The sequence below is a fragment of the Mustela erminea genome, chromosome 15 (assembly GCF_009829155.1).
Source record: "Mustela erminea isolate mMusErm1 chromosome 15, mMusErm1.Pri, whole genome shotgun sequence".
NCBI lineage: Eukaryota > Metazoa > Chordata > Mammalia > Carnivora > Mustelidae > Mustela > Mustela erminea.
Window position 1 is genome coordinate 47327992 of NC_045628.1, and position 16521 is coordinate 47344512.

Sequence of the window (16521 nt, forward strand, 5' to 3'; positions counted from 1 at the left end):
ATGAGACCCTCAAGGTACTTTTCCAGTGAATCAGCTAATGCATCTCATCACAATCATTTTTGATGATTCTTTTCAATTTTGTTTTACAGGACATTGTTCATGCCACTTGCTCAGCCAATAGTGCCCTGTATTCTTTCATTAGCTATCTGAATCCTTCTCAGTCATCAAGGCAATTTCATAGAAAATTTTTCTCTGGTCTACTGAGGCAAAATAAATACTTCTTACTTTTGCATTCTTACAATATGTTTCTACTACTTCTACTTAGGGCTTCTGTAATTCTATATGACATTTGAGTTAGTTCTGTTTGTTTTCTTCTATTAAACGTTAAACTCCTTAAGCCAAAGACAGATTTTAACAGAATTGTTTATTCCCATAATGCCAAGGACACTGAATAACACTAAGTCAATATCAAAGAGTTCATTGAACTATAAGACAATAAGAGAGAACTAATACAGGATAGTATAGTGAAGGATTTTGTAAATGAGAATAAGGATTTTGATTCATAACATAATGGTAACTCTCTAGAAAATTAAAATTAATGCAACAATGTAAATGAATCTTGCAAGCGTAATAGTGAGTAGAAGAATGCAGACACAACAGCAGCACATACTGTATGATCCCATTTATATGAAATGTAACAATATGCACAAGTAATCTCTGAGGTTAGAATGGATGATATTGGCATCTCTTGGGAGGTGTGACTAAGAGAAAACAGTAGGAGCTTTGGGCATGCTAAAACATTCTGCATCTCTAGTTGATGCTGACTAAACAAAAATGTTCTATGAAGTTCATTGAGCCATAGACTTTGATTTGTGTGCTCCTCTGTGTTATACTTTCATTAAAAAATCCTGCATCAAAGTATGGTTTAGTCCAAGGTTTGAGTGAGAAAGTACCCATGAAATCAGAGATGAAAGTGCTAGACATGGTTCTGAAAAGAATCTTGAAAACCTTGGGTTGTGTGGGTGGCTCAGTGGGTTAAAGCCTCTGCCTTCGGCTCAGGTCATGATCCTTGGGTCCTGGGATTGAGCCCCGCATCGGGCTCTCTGCTCAGCGGGGGGCCTGCTTCCTCTTCTTTCTCTGCCTGCCTCTCTGCCTACTTGTGATCTCTGTCTGTCAAATAAATAAATAAAATCTTTAAAAAAAAAAAGAATGTTGAAAACTTCAATTCAAGACATGGAAGTTACTGTGATGGTGGAATCTACGAAACTGGGAAATCCTCTTAGTGTTTTTTGCTCTTTTTGTTTTCTGGTGTAGGACAAGTTTTGGCAGGTCATAATCTGGTGGATTTGTCAGGCCTTAATAAGATGCATCCTCCACCATATTTTGCAATTAATACAATAGACTTTCTTTGAAAAAATCATAAAATAACAGAATCCAAGTGATGAAAATACATTGGTCAACTTCCTTTTTATGACCTGAAGTAAATGCAGAGTTTGTTAGAATTGTATAGATAGAAATTGAAAGCAAAGACAACAACAAAAAAAAAAAAAAAGAAAGAAAGAAAGGAAGAAAAAGTTTATCACAAACTCTGGATTTCATGATTACGTGTAGACATGGGTAGTGAGTCACGGTTATTGATAATATTTGTCACATTCAGACCTTCTGACCAAACAGCATGCCACATGGGAGCTGAACACAGTATTTAAGCTTGTTTGCAATATACTAGGAATTCAATTTTATTCTCTCCATCTGTTGTTACTTTTTATTTCTGATTCACAGTTTAAAACTAAACTGAATGCCATGTGTATTTTTTCTAAATGACCAATATAATACGTGTGTTAAAATCCTAACTCTTGGCAGAGGAAAGAGTAAGTCCAATTGCCTTGATTTGAACTTTCCTTCCATTCAAATAAAATAACATTAGGTGATCTTTATTTGTTTCACTCTAAACTCACAACTCATCCCTGACTGCTTGGGCTTGAAGTGAAATTGTATTTTTGAAGAATGGAATGCTTCTCTAGCTAACTCCCCAGTGCATAGTTATTCTACTTCTATTTTCCTGAAATGAGGAGCTGCTATTTTATAATGCATCTGGAGATCATTAAAATGAAAGTTGGTAATTTCTGAGTATGGTTCTGGTAATAAGATTTACTTTGTTTTATGGATAAGTTTTTATATAATTGCCCAGTTATTTTTGATGAATTTTCCAAAAACTGAATATAAATGTTGGCCTTTGACAGCGAGGCTAATGTGGCATTTCCGAAGAGGTATATGGGCATCCTCAGTAGCATGGCATCTAAAAATGCTGAAAATAAGGGAATTAGTGACTTTTCATCCACAAATCATTCAGGAGTACTGTGGGCTATTGAAGATTGTCTTAGTTAAATTTTATTCATGTTAAAATGGTTACTTCTGGGCACAGTGTGCTGACTGCCTATCAGAATTTGTGATGGCTTTCCAGGGATTTCTCTGACCTGGAATACATCTTAATGTATTTTGGTTTAAAAAAGGATGTTAAAGGTAATCATTCCAGTTACCTCATAACATAAAGGGTAAAACAGTTGAAGAACACATTTAAGAAATTTTCTACTTGTCTTTGTATCTACTGAATGATGCTACTCTACAGGTTGACAAATTTCTCTCTAAAGAACCAGAAAGTGAGGGGCGCCTGGGTGACTCAGTGGGTTGGGCCTCTGCTTTTGGCTTGGGTCATGATCCCAGGGTCCTGGGATTGAGCCCTGCCTTGAGCTCTCTGCTCTGCAGCAAGCTTGCTTTCCCCTCTCTGCCTGCCTCTTTGCCTAGTTGTGGGCTCTGTCTGTTGGATACATAAATAAAATATTTGAAAGAAAAAAAAAAAAAGAACCAGAAAGTGAGTATTTTAGGTTTTGCAGGTCTTGTAGTCTCTGTCACAAGTACTCACCTTGGCTGCCAAGTACAAAAACAGCCATAGACAATTTGGGAACAAATAAGCCTGTGTTCTAATAAAACTTTATTTACTAAAAGAGGTGGTGGTCTGGATTTGGCCACACAGGCAAGTTTGCACACCCCAGTGCTAAACAAATGAAACAGTTAGTATGAGGAGTATTGAAGTTTCTTCTGTCCCTTGGGTTAGCTATTCATCTCTGTACTTTTCCTTCTTTTTCATGCAAATTTCCTTAAGAAATATTCATAGGCAGAACAGGTTCCTAATGAGTGTGTTATCTGTGCGGTCACTCAGGAGTCCACACTGATAAGCATCCCACATTTGGTTTCATGCTCTGATGCTGTTACCTTGACATTTTTAATATTTGTACAGGGATCCAAACATTTTCATCTTGTGCTGAACCCCACACATTATGTTGTTGTCCCGACATGTATCACTTCATGTATACTTTGTACCCTTTGTTGCATAGTTTCAACCATTACTGTTCCTATGAAACTCTTCCCTGGAAAACCAGATCATCAAGTTAGATGAAACTTCATCCTTCTCATGCACCATGTATCTTTGAATGTCTTTCACCTACTCTAAGCTTCTGACCTTAGGAAATGCATTTGTCTCTAAATTGATACTAATTAAGTTTTTTTTTAATCAGCTAATCTCTTTAAAAATTAAAATATAAGTTACATAATTCATAATGTATCAGTCGTGGTTGGGTGGGGAAAATTGAAGCCAGTTAGATACTTTTCTAACAGAGAGGATTTAACACATAAAATCGGTCACACAATTTTGGAAGGTTGAGACAGCAAAAAGACTACACTAAGGGAACACAGACAGTATAAACAGTAAGAACCAGAGAAAGACAACTATCATATGATCTCCCTGATATGAGGAAGTGGTGATGCAACATGGGGGCTTAAGTGGGTAGGAGAAGAATAAATGAAACAAGATGGGATTGGGAGGGAGACAAACCATAAGTGACTTTTAATCTCACAAAACAAACTGAGGGTTGCTGGGGGGAGGGGGTTTGGGAGAAGGGGGTGGGATTATGGACATTGGGGAGGGTATGTGCTTTGGTGAGTGCTGTGAAGTGTGTAAACCTGGTGATTCACAGACCTGTACCCCTGGGGATAGAGTATTATGCCTCCATCAGAAAGGATGAATACCCAACTTTTGTAGCAACATGGACGGGACTGGAAGAGATTATGCTGAGTGAAATAAGTCAAGCAGAGAGAGTCAATTATCATATGGTTTCACTTATTTGTGGAGCATAACAAATAGCATGGAGGAGTTAGAGAGGAGAAGGGAGTTGGGGGAAATTGGAAGGGGAGGTGAACCATGAGAGACTATGGACTCTGAAAAACAATCTGAGGGTTTTGGGGGGACGGGGGGTGGGAGGTTGGGGTACCAGGTGGTGGGTATTATAGAGGGCACGGATTGCATGGAGCACGGGGTGTGGTGCAAAAATAATGAATACTGTTATGCTGGAAATTAAAAAAAAAAAAAAAAAAAAAAAAACAGTAAGAACCAGATGCTGCCTCCAGGACTTGGGAAACCAAAGGCAAGGTAGTTGATATTAGAATGCAGGAAGAGTGCTGTGTCACTGGTGCTGCTGTGGCTGATGGAAGAGCCTCACAGGGGTGCTCTGAGCAGCCACGGCCAATGTGAGAACTCGTGAGGAGATAATGGGAATACAGCAATAAGATGGCAGCTGAAACTAAACCTGTCTTTTGCTACTGGAAGGGAGATGCAGGAACTAGAGGCAAGAAAGAAGTTACTTCCCACCTTGTCCTACCTTTCCAACTCCTGCCGGGACTCTGAAGAGTCTGGGAAATGCAGTTTGTAGCTTATCAGTCTCAGTGTCACAAAACAAAGAACACAAGATTAAACTTAAAATTGAAAGACAAGAAGCAAATAAAGTAAGAGAAAATAAAAACGAGTTGCTCAAGAGGAAAGCCAAGAAAATACATCTCTCATGTGTCCTCTGTAAGGTGATGCATGACATACTTAATAACATCTGTATAGTAAATACTCCTTTGCATTTTATGTTTTCTTATGACATTTTGTGATTTAGAATGGTGGCATTTGACTGAAAGCACAAGTCAGGTGAACCCTTTCTATAGGAAGTGAAGATAATGTAGCTATTTAAATCCAGAGAGATCTTAGAATATTCATAGCAAGTGTTATTAACCATTTTGCATCACTGTTGTCATTTATAATTTGATTGATAAATATGAACTCTTTTCCCAGAAAAACTGACCTACATATACTCCTGTTCAGAATTGCATTTGTTTTGAATGGGCTGATTTATCCTTTGAAATTCATTCACGGTCCCTTTTAAAGAACCCCTAGATATGGAGGAATAAATGGCTTCATTTTAAAGGTTCTTTAGCCATTTCCGATAGGCGTCAAGTAACCTTCCATTCAAGCTTGTACTCCCTAATCAGTGATGAGGTTCTATTGCAAGGTAAATGACATTAACTCTTTTTCAGAATCTGCTTTAGCTAGAAAAACGCAAACAAATAGAAATCTTAGGTAAGTTAATAAATTACTCTTTAGAACCCTTTAAGGAATCGAAGTGGTGTTTGAAGTAGATAATTGGAAAATGAGTATAATATATCTACTGAGAAAGAAAGCCTGCATGTGACACTTGATATCAGCGTTTTACAGGTATAAGCAAATATAGTGACATTTATAAGATGCTATTATATTGTGTTGAATAAATGATGGATATGGTCTATGAATGCTGGGCAGAGTATTCATGTTACCACTTAAGTCCCTAATCAGAATGAATAACTTTGATGGCAAAAAAAAAAAAAGAAAAAAAGAAAAAAAATCAATAATTAGAGAAGAAAGCTTCCTTTGAGGCCTTTAAGGCTGTGGCTTTAAAAGTAGTATTTAGACTTGTGAGACAGCCCTAGGAGTGGAAGTACCAGAGTTTATATGAATGCATTTCAAAAGATCTTATAGATTCAGATGAGTGGAAAGCTGAATCTTCGGTTTGTATTCTATTCTACAATAGGTCAATAAACATTGACTTAGTTGTTAATCTTTATAAGTTTTAGGAGTAGCTATTTTTCATATTCAGCTTTTTTAAGGAAAAGAAAAGATATTTTTCATTTTTTTTTTTCTTAACAGTAGCAGCAATAAATTTTTACTGTTTGTGGCTATGCATTACTCTGGATCGGTGGCTTCCAAACTTGGATGTATTTTAGAATCAACTGTATACTCTTTAAAACACCAGAATCTAAAGGCCGTTCTCAGAATTTGTTATTTAGTTGGCCTGGGGTGTGGTGTGTTCATCAGTACTTCTAACTCCTTCCCACCCAGTTCTCTTGTGAGTCAAAGATTGAAAATCACTGCAGATTGCTGGCTCAGTCAGTTAAGTGTCTGCCTTCAGCTCAGGTCATGGTCCTGGGGTCGTGGGATCCAACCCAGTGTTGGGCTCCCTGCCCATTGGGAACCTGCTTCTCCCTCTCCCTCTGCCTGCTATTCCCCTGCCTGTGTGCATTTACCCCTCCCCCCAGACAAATAAATAAATAAGATCTAAAAAATAAGAAAAGAGAAAAAAAATCACTACAGCCAGGTCCTTCTTGAAGGGTCCCATGCAGGAAATGGGAAGATCTCAAAACTCTGTTGCATTTATACCAACATCAATTTTACTTGCAGGTTATGTATTCATAGCATTGCTATGTTATCTGTATTCTCAAGTTTCTTGTACCTATTGAACATGGTTTATTGTTTCATTTCCCTACTACTGTTCTCTTTAGAGTAGCACCGTGTGACAAATAATTTGAATTTTCAGAGGAGAATTTGAGGCTTGGGATTGTAAGGGACACATGAATCACTGCTGAACTAGTGATCTGAAAGTCCCTGTTTTAGCAATATGGTTCCTGGGGATCATATTCTATGTCAGGAGCCCAAGTACCTGGGGGCACTGTTCCACCATCACATGATTACTTGCACATCTGTGAGTACTTCTGTGCGGACAAGCGGAGATTTCCTCACTCAGAGAGGACTGCTAGACCACGGTTTCTCATGCCAGCTCATCAATTCCTATAAACTTGGCCCTTGTAGGCTCCAAGAAATACCTTGCCCCTTATTTTTTTTATATTTCTATAAGTGACAATTCAAATTTCTGACCACCATCCTGATTCTCAAGACCTTGAACTTTAAACCTGAGATGTTTTAACCATTTCACTGTTCCCTCTCCTTACGGGAGGAGAATTGTTCCCCTTCTCTTTCAAAGGTGAATAAAATGAAGCACAGATGATTCAGAAATCATTTGGTGTTATTGAATAGTCAGCGGCAAAGCCAAGGACTTCAGATTCTAGGTTTTTTAGCTTTTGGTGTGATGCCCTATACACTAGACTTTCTGCCTCTCTCCAGTTTTAGAGCACTGAACTCAGACATCTGTTAAATATTGTATGTGACAAATTTTATATAAGTATTCTCTGGCTTACTAGGAACGTTTTTTAATACTAACATATTTCATGATGCAATGTGAAAGAAATACAGAGAAATATATATTTTTATGATATAAAATTTCAATTAATTTTTTATCATTTTCACTGGGGATAATGAAGAGATAGAATATATTGCCTGTAAAGCATAGAGAACATGCTCTATCCTGCGACTGAGAAAGTTAACACTAGAGGTTTAGTAACTCCTTTTAAACAAACTCTTCTATGAAGTTGGGATATATAAAGATAAAGATATATATAGAGAGAGATAGAGATAGGTAGAAATACCTAACTTTCTATCTTGAAAGGCAAACTTATCTACTTCTGGGAGACAGGAGGTTGAAATTTAAGGAGAAAGATTTCTGCTTGTTAAGAAGAACCCCATGGAATTCCTATTTGTCTATCAATATTACATTGTAGAGCTCATTTTAGAGCCTCCATAATATACTCCATTGACTTTGGCTTCTAATGTGCATCTTACTCTGTGAGAGCAATGGTAGCCAGTATCAGCTTTATATACTCTGAGTGAAGAAATTATCTGAAGTATTCTGACTCCTGTTCTTTTTCAACAACGACCAAATGAAAAAAGACCCCAGTTGACTGAATGGAGATTATTGTGCAAAAATGTAACTCGCTTTTAAGGCCAGCATATTGCATCAAAGAAATAGTCTTGTCTCTTTAAAAATTAACTTGAGATGAACCTGGGGATGGCATGGCATTGTCTTTCTTTTTTCTTTCTTTTTTTAAAGATTTTATTTATTTATTTGACAGACAGAGATCACAAGTAGGCAGAGAGGCAGGCAGAGAGAGAGGGGAAAGCAGGCTTCCTGCTGAGCAGAGAGCCTAGTGTGGGACTCTATCCTAGGACCCTCGATCATGACCTGAGCCATAGGCAGAGGCTTTAACCCACTGAGCCACTCAGGCGCCCCGGCGTGGCATTTTCATATAGTTGTTTCTTCCCAGCTGCTTCCCAGAATATCTTAAGACCAGTTACAACATAATTATTTTTAAATATGAAAAATAAGATCATATAAGAAAGAGATTCTGCCCTTACATCGGCTCATAATGGTTCAGGGATCTGGTGAAAGTATACAGAAAATGACACTTTATTAACTGTGTAATGTCTCAAAAATAAAGCCCTTGGTAGACACAATCTCTCTTTTGTTTTTTAATCTCTTGGGGACCTTTGTTTTGTCTTTTGAAAGCAGCTAGGTGTTCCCCATTCCCATGGGTTTTCATTTCCTCCCACAGAGCTAGAAATCTAATCCCCTTGACCATAGTACAGCAGTTCAGAAAGCCACAAGCAGTTATCTGCAAGATGTTAGCTAGAGCTCTCTGAGTCAAGTACACTCTTCATTTGAGAATTTGCCCATCAAGGCCCTCTGTTGAACTGGAGCTGCCGCTGACCATGGTTGCCATTTCCAGAAATGAAAATAATTCAGAGGAACTAGAGACAAGTGGTGGATAGAAAATATATCTTGACTAATGTATAATCTACAAACATAATTTCATGGATGTTATGAATGTTTTTTTCAGTCAACATGATTTTATCATTTTTGTATTCAGGTAAATCTGTGTAACTAGATATATCTTAGTAGATATAAAGTTGATGTTAGTAGTATGTTTGGGATAATAACTATATATACTGAAATATACCTTGAGCATTCTGTATAATTTCATTTCTTAGACTACAAAAATACTTGGGCATACTAGAATACTTGTTTATGTTCAAACATGAATTTGATTTAAACAGAAGGGTGTTTAGAGGAAACACCTCAAAACCATGGCCAGAAACATAACTAAGCAAACTGTTCTAGTTAATAAATGTAATTTTCTCTATACAAGTTGGTATGAAAATGAAAGAGAAGATGGAACTGTTTATACCTACATACTGCTTTCCCTCTTACTCATTGTTTAGATAGAACAGACTTTTTTAGTCTTTTTAAAAATTTAAGTATAATTGACGTATAGTGTTATATTAGTTTCAGGTATGCAATATAATGATTCAACTTTTTTTAAATTTTCATTTTTATTTTTTAAGATTTTATTTAATTATTTGACAGAGATCACAAATAGGCAGAGAGGCAGGCAGAGAGAGAGAGGAAGAAACAGGCTCCCCGCTGAGCAGAGAGCCTGATGCAGCGCTTAACCCCAGGACCTTGGGATCATGACCTGAACTGAAGACAGAGGCTTTAACCACTGATCCACCCAGGCGCCCCTGATTCAACATTTCTATATATTTCTCAGTGCTCATCAAGATAAGACTACTCTTAATCCTTCTTGTCTATTTTACCCCTTCTCCTACCTATCTCACCTCTGGGAACCATTGATTTGGTCTTTGTATTTAAGCGTCTTTTCTTTTTGTCTCTTTTTTCTTTGTTCATTTGTTTTGTTTCTTAAATTCTACATATGCATGAAATCATCTTTTTGTGACTGACTTAATCCACTTAGCATTATACGCTCTAGATCATCCATGTTGCAAATGGCAAGATTTCATCTTTTAGAGGCTGGATAATATTCCATTGTATACATATACCACATCTGCATTTGCCATTCATCTGCAGATTGACATTTGATTTACTTCTATATCTTGGCTGTTTGAATAATGCTATAATAAACGTAGGGACTCATAAACCTTTTCAAATTAGTGTTTTCATATTTTTTGAGTAAATACCCACTAGTGGAATTGCTGGATTATATGGTAATTCTATTTTTAATATTCTGAGGAATTTCCATTACTGTTTTCCATAGAATAGACTCTATTAAAAGGGTATATGATATTAAGTTATGTTTCTTTGTGTATCTCTTACACTTTAAAATTATTTAATGAATATTCAGTACCTATAGTGCACTTGCTGATCTGGTAGATACTGAAAGTACAAGAAAAAGACAAAATAGACCCTTGCCCTAATCTAATAGGGAAGACAAGCATTAATCAAGTAATTATATATGTATGGCTATAAACTGCACTGTAGTCATGGAGTAGATATTAAGACTCTGGATTTTATCTGGGGGTTGAAAAAAAAGGGTAGGGAAAGATTTATGATATAGTTCTTAAGGGTTTCATTTTGAGTATGAATCCCAGTTTTCCTTTTTCTCTCTTTAACTTTGCTTATGATGTGGTGCTTCATTATGTGCATCTATGAGCCACTGGCAGCGGCTGCATCAAGTTATAAGTAAAGAATGAGGATTCTGTTTTTTCTGTTTATTATGGCTTAGGAGCTGGGTATTATTAGCACACTTCTATTCACAATACCTTTTTATCATTGTAGAGGTGTAAACACCAGAAATTTATATTTTGTTTTAATAATAGCATAAAATTTATTTATGAACGGCTATGTAACACATTGAATGAGGTAAGCAAAAGTATTGAAGATGGTAAATGAAGTATGCACTATAAATCAAGTTGTTTTTTTAAAAAAATACATATCTAAAATGAAATTCGAAGAAGCTTACAAGTTAAAGAATAATTGAACATTTTTGCAAGTATATAGCAAATGTAATTTTTTTTTGTTTGTTTGTTCATTTGTGTGGTTGGTTAGTTGGTTGACCATTATTTCATCCCTTTCCCTTGTTTGGATGGGAATTTTTCCAAGAGAACAATCATGAATTTTACTAGGCCTTAGAGGAATGGCAAAATTTTGTTAGAATCTAGAGATTGTAAGATTGGCATCTTTTCTATTAGTTCATACTATCTCATAAATTAGAGTTATACAAAATTAGAAATCCATTTGATTTCTTTGAATGTACATGGCTAGAGATAAAAACCGTAAGCAAGTGTTTACATTTGGGGGTAATGATCAGAAAAACTGATGTGTTTTTAAAGGAGTTTAACTATTATTAGTAAGTTAGTAAATATTGGCACTTCCAAACTTATTATAGACCACTTTGGTTAGGTTTATGCTCATATACAAAATATGGTCTTATATCTGGCCTTAGAAAGTAGAAATTGAGTCAATTTAAAAAATAGTAAACCTTGGGATAAAAGAGAAAATTCTATTTTCAGCTACAGTTTCACCTATTAGTATTTATTCCAGATATTCAATAGAGCCCTCAACAGTATAGGTGAATTGACGTTATGAAATACTTGCTTAATTGGAAGATGACTGTCTTATTCTGAATTGCACAATTAAGGTTAAGTTTTTGTCATGTGCTTATAAAATATTTTTATTTGTTTGAATATCAATACTGTGTTTTCCTTCTATTCTTCATTTTGGCTCCATGCTTTAAGTCTCTCGCCAGGAGTTAATTTATTTTTTTTCTTAAATTGAGTTCTATTATCAAAACCAAATACAAAGAATTTTTCTTTTTCCTGAGAAAACTAGTTGCCACTCTTTCTCAGGTCTGTGAAGAAAGCGTCTTTGTTTTGAGACAGATTTAAATATTTGGGGTTTTTTTTTTTAGATGCTTGTGGGAGAAGCAGAATGGCACTATGATAAGGGCATGGATGTTGGGGTCTTACAGCTTTTGTTTCCATCACAAGTATCTGTGGTGTCTCACTGACCTTGTGTCCTGGCATGGAACATTCCTGAGAACCACACCTTGCCTGACTGTCATGGAACCAATTGCTTTTATGTGAAAGTTCCTAGCATGGTGGCAAATATGTGCTCAATAAAGCAGGATTTATTAAACATTCATAATTATCACTTTTGAACATCTTGGAACATCTCTGTGCTTATATGTTGTCAAGATGCTTACTTTATAAAAAAGTGACAGGTTTATTTTAGAGATTATTGAAAAGGCCTGTGTTGTTCCTTACCTTGGAATTCAACAATTGGTTTTAAATGTTGCATTTAAAAAAAATACCTTTATAATTGATATTTGTTAAAAATCTTGTTTACTTAAAAAGAATAATTGAATGGTTTGATAGCAAGAAAAGACAGAAGAACTGTTCAGGTGTAATTTTTTTTTTAAATGATAATCCTGATGGGCTACATATTTGTATATTAATTTGTATACCTGTGAATCTTTAAAAATACACTTACTTATCTATAGGGTGAGGCAGAGTAATACGAGAACATTCTGATGATTTTACAACAGCTATTTAAAGAGATTTCTAGAAAAAAAACTCGTAATGTTTTAATTTACTTAAAAAGCAATTTTGCCTCTTACCATAAGGATCTCATAATACATTATATAAATAGTCCTATTTACATACCACATGGAAATATAGAATTTTCTAGATGGATAGAAGGAAATTAACAGGTATAGTAACAGGTGTATTAACTCTTTCTGGGCCAAATATGCCCTACTCCTTTGCAAGGGTGAATGGAATTCTGAGATCCTGCCAGGGAGTAAATTAAGCACTTGGAGACTCTTCATTTAATGATCTCATGAATCCTCATAATATTCCTTATGAGGTAGATGACAAGTTGTATTAGCTCCATTTGTATTACAAGAAAAATGAGGCCTAAAGTTGTTACACAATTTCAATACATGGATTAAAAAATAACGTTTCTACCACAGTATGGTCTACAGTATTATATCATTGCACATGTGTTGTAATTGCTTTGTGCATGTAGAATTGCATTGGGGGCTCCTCAAATTGAAATTATATCATTTGCTTTGTGTTTTATGACTTTTTATATATCAATAGGCACCATGTCCCCAAAGCCTTTTCCAAGACTTATATTTTTCATTTCTCTGAGTTCACAGGCTTTCCCATTTGTAGGAGTAGCTATGTTAAAATCTGCCAGGAGAGGGTCCAATCCTTATACAAGATCAAATATCTCAGTCCTGAGCACTACTAAGCCCTTCTTTAAAGCATCAATATTGCCAAGGGGTAATGAAACCATTGTTTAAATAGTTCCATAGGTAGTAGTAGTACCGTCATTTATAGATTATTGTCAGAAGACATTTCTTGAGCTATCCAGAAACAAGGAAGACAGAGTCTTATCTATTGAAAGTTTGCTCATGTAGTTCTACTTAGAAGAGCACTGAAAAGTAGAGAAAAAAAATGCTGTGATTAAATGGGAAAAATGTTGAACAGAAATAGTTCATTTTGAACTGACATGCCACTTGCTTTCAGATGATACAGACCCTATGATCTTTTTATTCTCCTTTCTCTTGTGTTCTGGTGAAGCCTCTCTTACTTAGATCATGGAGAGGTCGTATAAAATATTAGGCCTTACCAGATTCTAATGATAAAGTTTCATCTTTGCCATTTTTGAGAAAATCAGTGGGATAAACAGTATTGTATAAGCTTGATTTGTGCATTTGCTTTTATTAACTATGGTGGTTTATACAATGGAATTTGGTAAGAGTTTGATAAGTCCATACATTCATACAGTTCTAAGAAGAGATGAGCAATATATTGAAAATTTTGAATGGAGAGTATCACGGAAGCACACTTAATTTACCTTGTCTAGATGAGTAATTTGTTTCTTCCCATTATTTTTCTTTTAAAGATTTTATTTATTTATTTGACAGACAGAGACCACAAGTAGAGAGAGAGGCAGGCAGAGAGAGAGAGAGAGGAAAAGCAGGCTCCCCGCAGAGCAGAGAACCCAATGCAGGGCTCAATCCCAGGACCCTGAGATCATGACTCGAACCCCAAGGCAGAGGCCCAACTCACTTAGCCACCCAGGTGCCCCTTTGTTTCCATTATCTCTACTGAAACCACCATTATTCTGAAAGATGTTGCAAGTATACTATTACCTGGCATGACACAGTCTTGCTTTTGATCACATTCCTAGAGATAACTCATTCGTTTCTGTAAAAGATACTCTCTTCAAATGTTAAGAAAATAAAGAGTAACCATGAGAAGTATGAACACTGGATTCAGTGTCACACGTAGAAAGAACAAAATATAGATATCTATATATAGAGGGTATGATGAATTTGGTGTGAAGTCACACATAAAAGTGATTACAACTGAGAAGAGATGAAGAAGATAGGCAACAATAATTAAGGAGATCATTAACTTATTCGCTAATATAATATTTCCTTAGAATAAAACTAAAAACTAATATAAATACTTAATAGTGGTTAATTCTTGAGTGTGATGAGTTGTTGTAACATTAATATTTTGTGCTTTTCTGTGTTTTAAAAAGTTATTTGAAAAGTAAATTTTAGGGCACCTGGGTGGCTCAGTGGGTTAAAGCCTCTGCCTTCGGCTCAGGTCATGATCTCAGGGTCCTGAGATTGAGCCCCATGTCGGCCTCTCTGCTCAGCGGGGAGCCTGTTTCCTCCTCTCTCTCTCTCTCTCTCTCTGCCTGCCTCTCTGCCTACTTGTGATCTCTGTTTGTCAAATAAATAAATAAAATCTTAAAAACAAAAGAAAAGTAAATTTTAAGCATAATATCTTAGAAGGAAGTAGAGAATAAAAATTAAGAATATGGCTTAAATTATGATTTTGAATCCTGGTTAATGCTTTTTGTTCCTGTGATGATGAGAAACTTCTTACTTCATTGCACCTCAGTTTTCTTGTCCATTAAGTGATGGAAATTATCACTCGACATTGCTGCAAGGATTTAATGAAAAAATGTCTGGAAAGCATTTTTTATTATACCTATCATTTAACAATCTCTCATTAAATTATTAGTGATGTTGTTATAAAGCAGAGATATTATTTTTTTAAATAATTAGAAATTACCCATGTCCTGATTCAATAATCTTATTACAATGTATCTTTCCATGAAGATAAGTACCTAATAATTCTCAGATGTTATTGATCTTAAATTCAGTGATCTTAAATTCAGACATGTAAGCATTTGTGTTTGCATGAGTATGTAATGTAACTTATGGATAATTTAAGGCTGAAGATGTGAAGATTATATCAAAATAAAAGAGGCTTAGTAAGAAAAGACAAATTTGGATCTACAAAAATTTAAGAATAAGCTACAAATGTGTGTTCACACAGAGCAGAAAGTAATTTATGTATAAAAAATGGAGAAGGATGGAGAAAAAACTCAGTATTTGATATTTGTGATCATGTACTCTAAAGAATAACTATTCAAATCAGATTGGAAACTTCGGAATTTACATGCATTTTTTCCCTCTAAATTCTTTCTGTTTCCTTTGTTATGTTATTTCCTTGCTCCTTGGTTTTAATCACTTATTCTTTAGACGCTTAAGTTTGCTTTTTTCTATTATAAATTTCGAGAGAAAAGAGATAAGTGGTATAGTAGCAGACTCAAGACAATTCTTTTCTTCCATTTATTTTTATTTATATTTAAAAATATCTGAAATAGAAAAAAAAAAAAGCTTCCTTCTCTGTTGTAAGAAGCATTGAGTTGGTGCTTGGTGAATAATAAATCATCATAATAAATGAGATGACTAGATTTCTTGCAGAGTTGCTGCACTCTGGTTTTAATATTGTTAGAGGATGTGTGTATCTTGTCCCATGTGTTACTGAAGCTAATTTAAGGAGGCTACAGGTATCTTTTACAGAAAAAAAAATGCTTTAAATAAATGTATGAGTTCTGAGGAATATATCATAAATTGGGTTTTCCCTTCATTATTTTTTTCTATTTTTATTGTACTCTATTCTTTCCCCTTCTTTGAGAAATTTATCTGTCTTTATTTGTTTCTTTATTTTCTTTAAAATATTAAATCATTATCTTTTAAATCAATTTTGTACCTGGGCCTTGTTTTTTATTTACTTATTATTATTTTTTTTTTCCTGAATCTTGTGATCAGTAGGAATAGCTTCTGTTTCAATTCTGTTTATGGCACCATCTCGCAATCCTTTGATTCTTTCTAACTGATGCCACTCTGTGGTCTTTTTAAAGCTCCATTTCTGTAATAAGATCACTGCAGTATATTGTAGCTGAATATAAAATGAAGGTGAAAATAATAAAAGACTGTCTGCCATGTTGTTTTTTCTTCTGACATCTAAAAACAATATCAAAAATGTCGCAAAATACCTTACTTTGTTAGTTTGCCATTTAAAAAAATTGTGAATAAGAAATATGTTGGTATTTCATTATTTCAGAACATTCTTCTCTCTTTGATTGTCAGCCTATCAGAGCCAACAATCTTTTTAATAACAAATGTAAAGTGAGCTAAAAAAAAAAAATCCCTGCAATAAAAATAATGGATAATAAAATCTACCTATACATGTAATTTTATAAAATCAGTGCAATGTCCTAAATGTATGAAGGAGAAATGAAAGGAAGTAGATGTATAATATAATAGTACATATTTCAATATGCAAATATACAAATATTACCTCACTACAAGATATGATTAAAGAGCCAG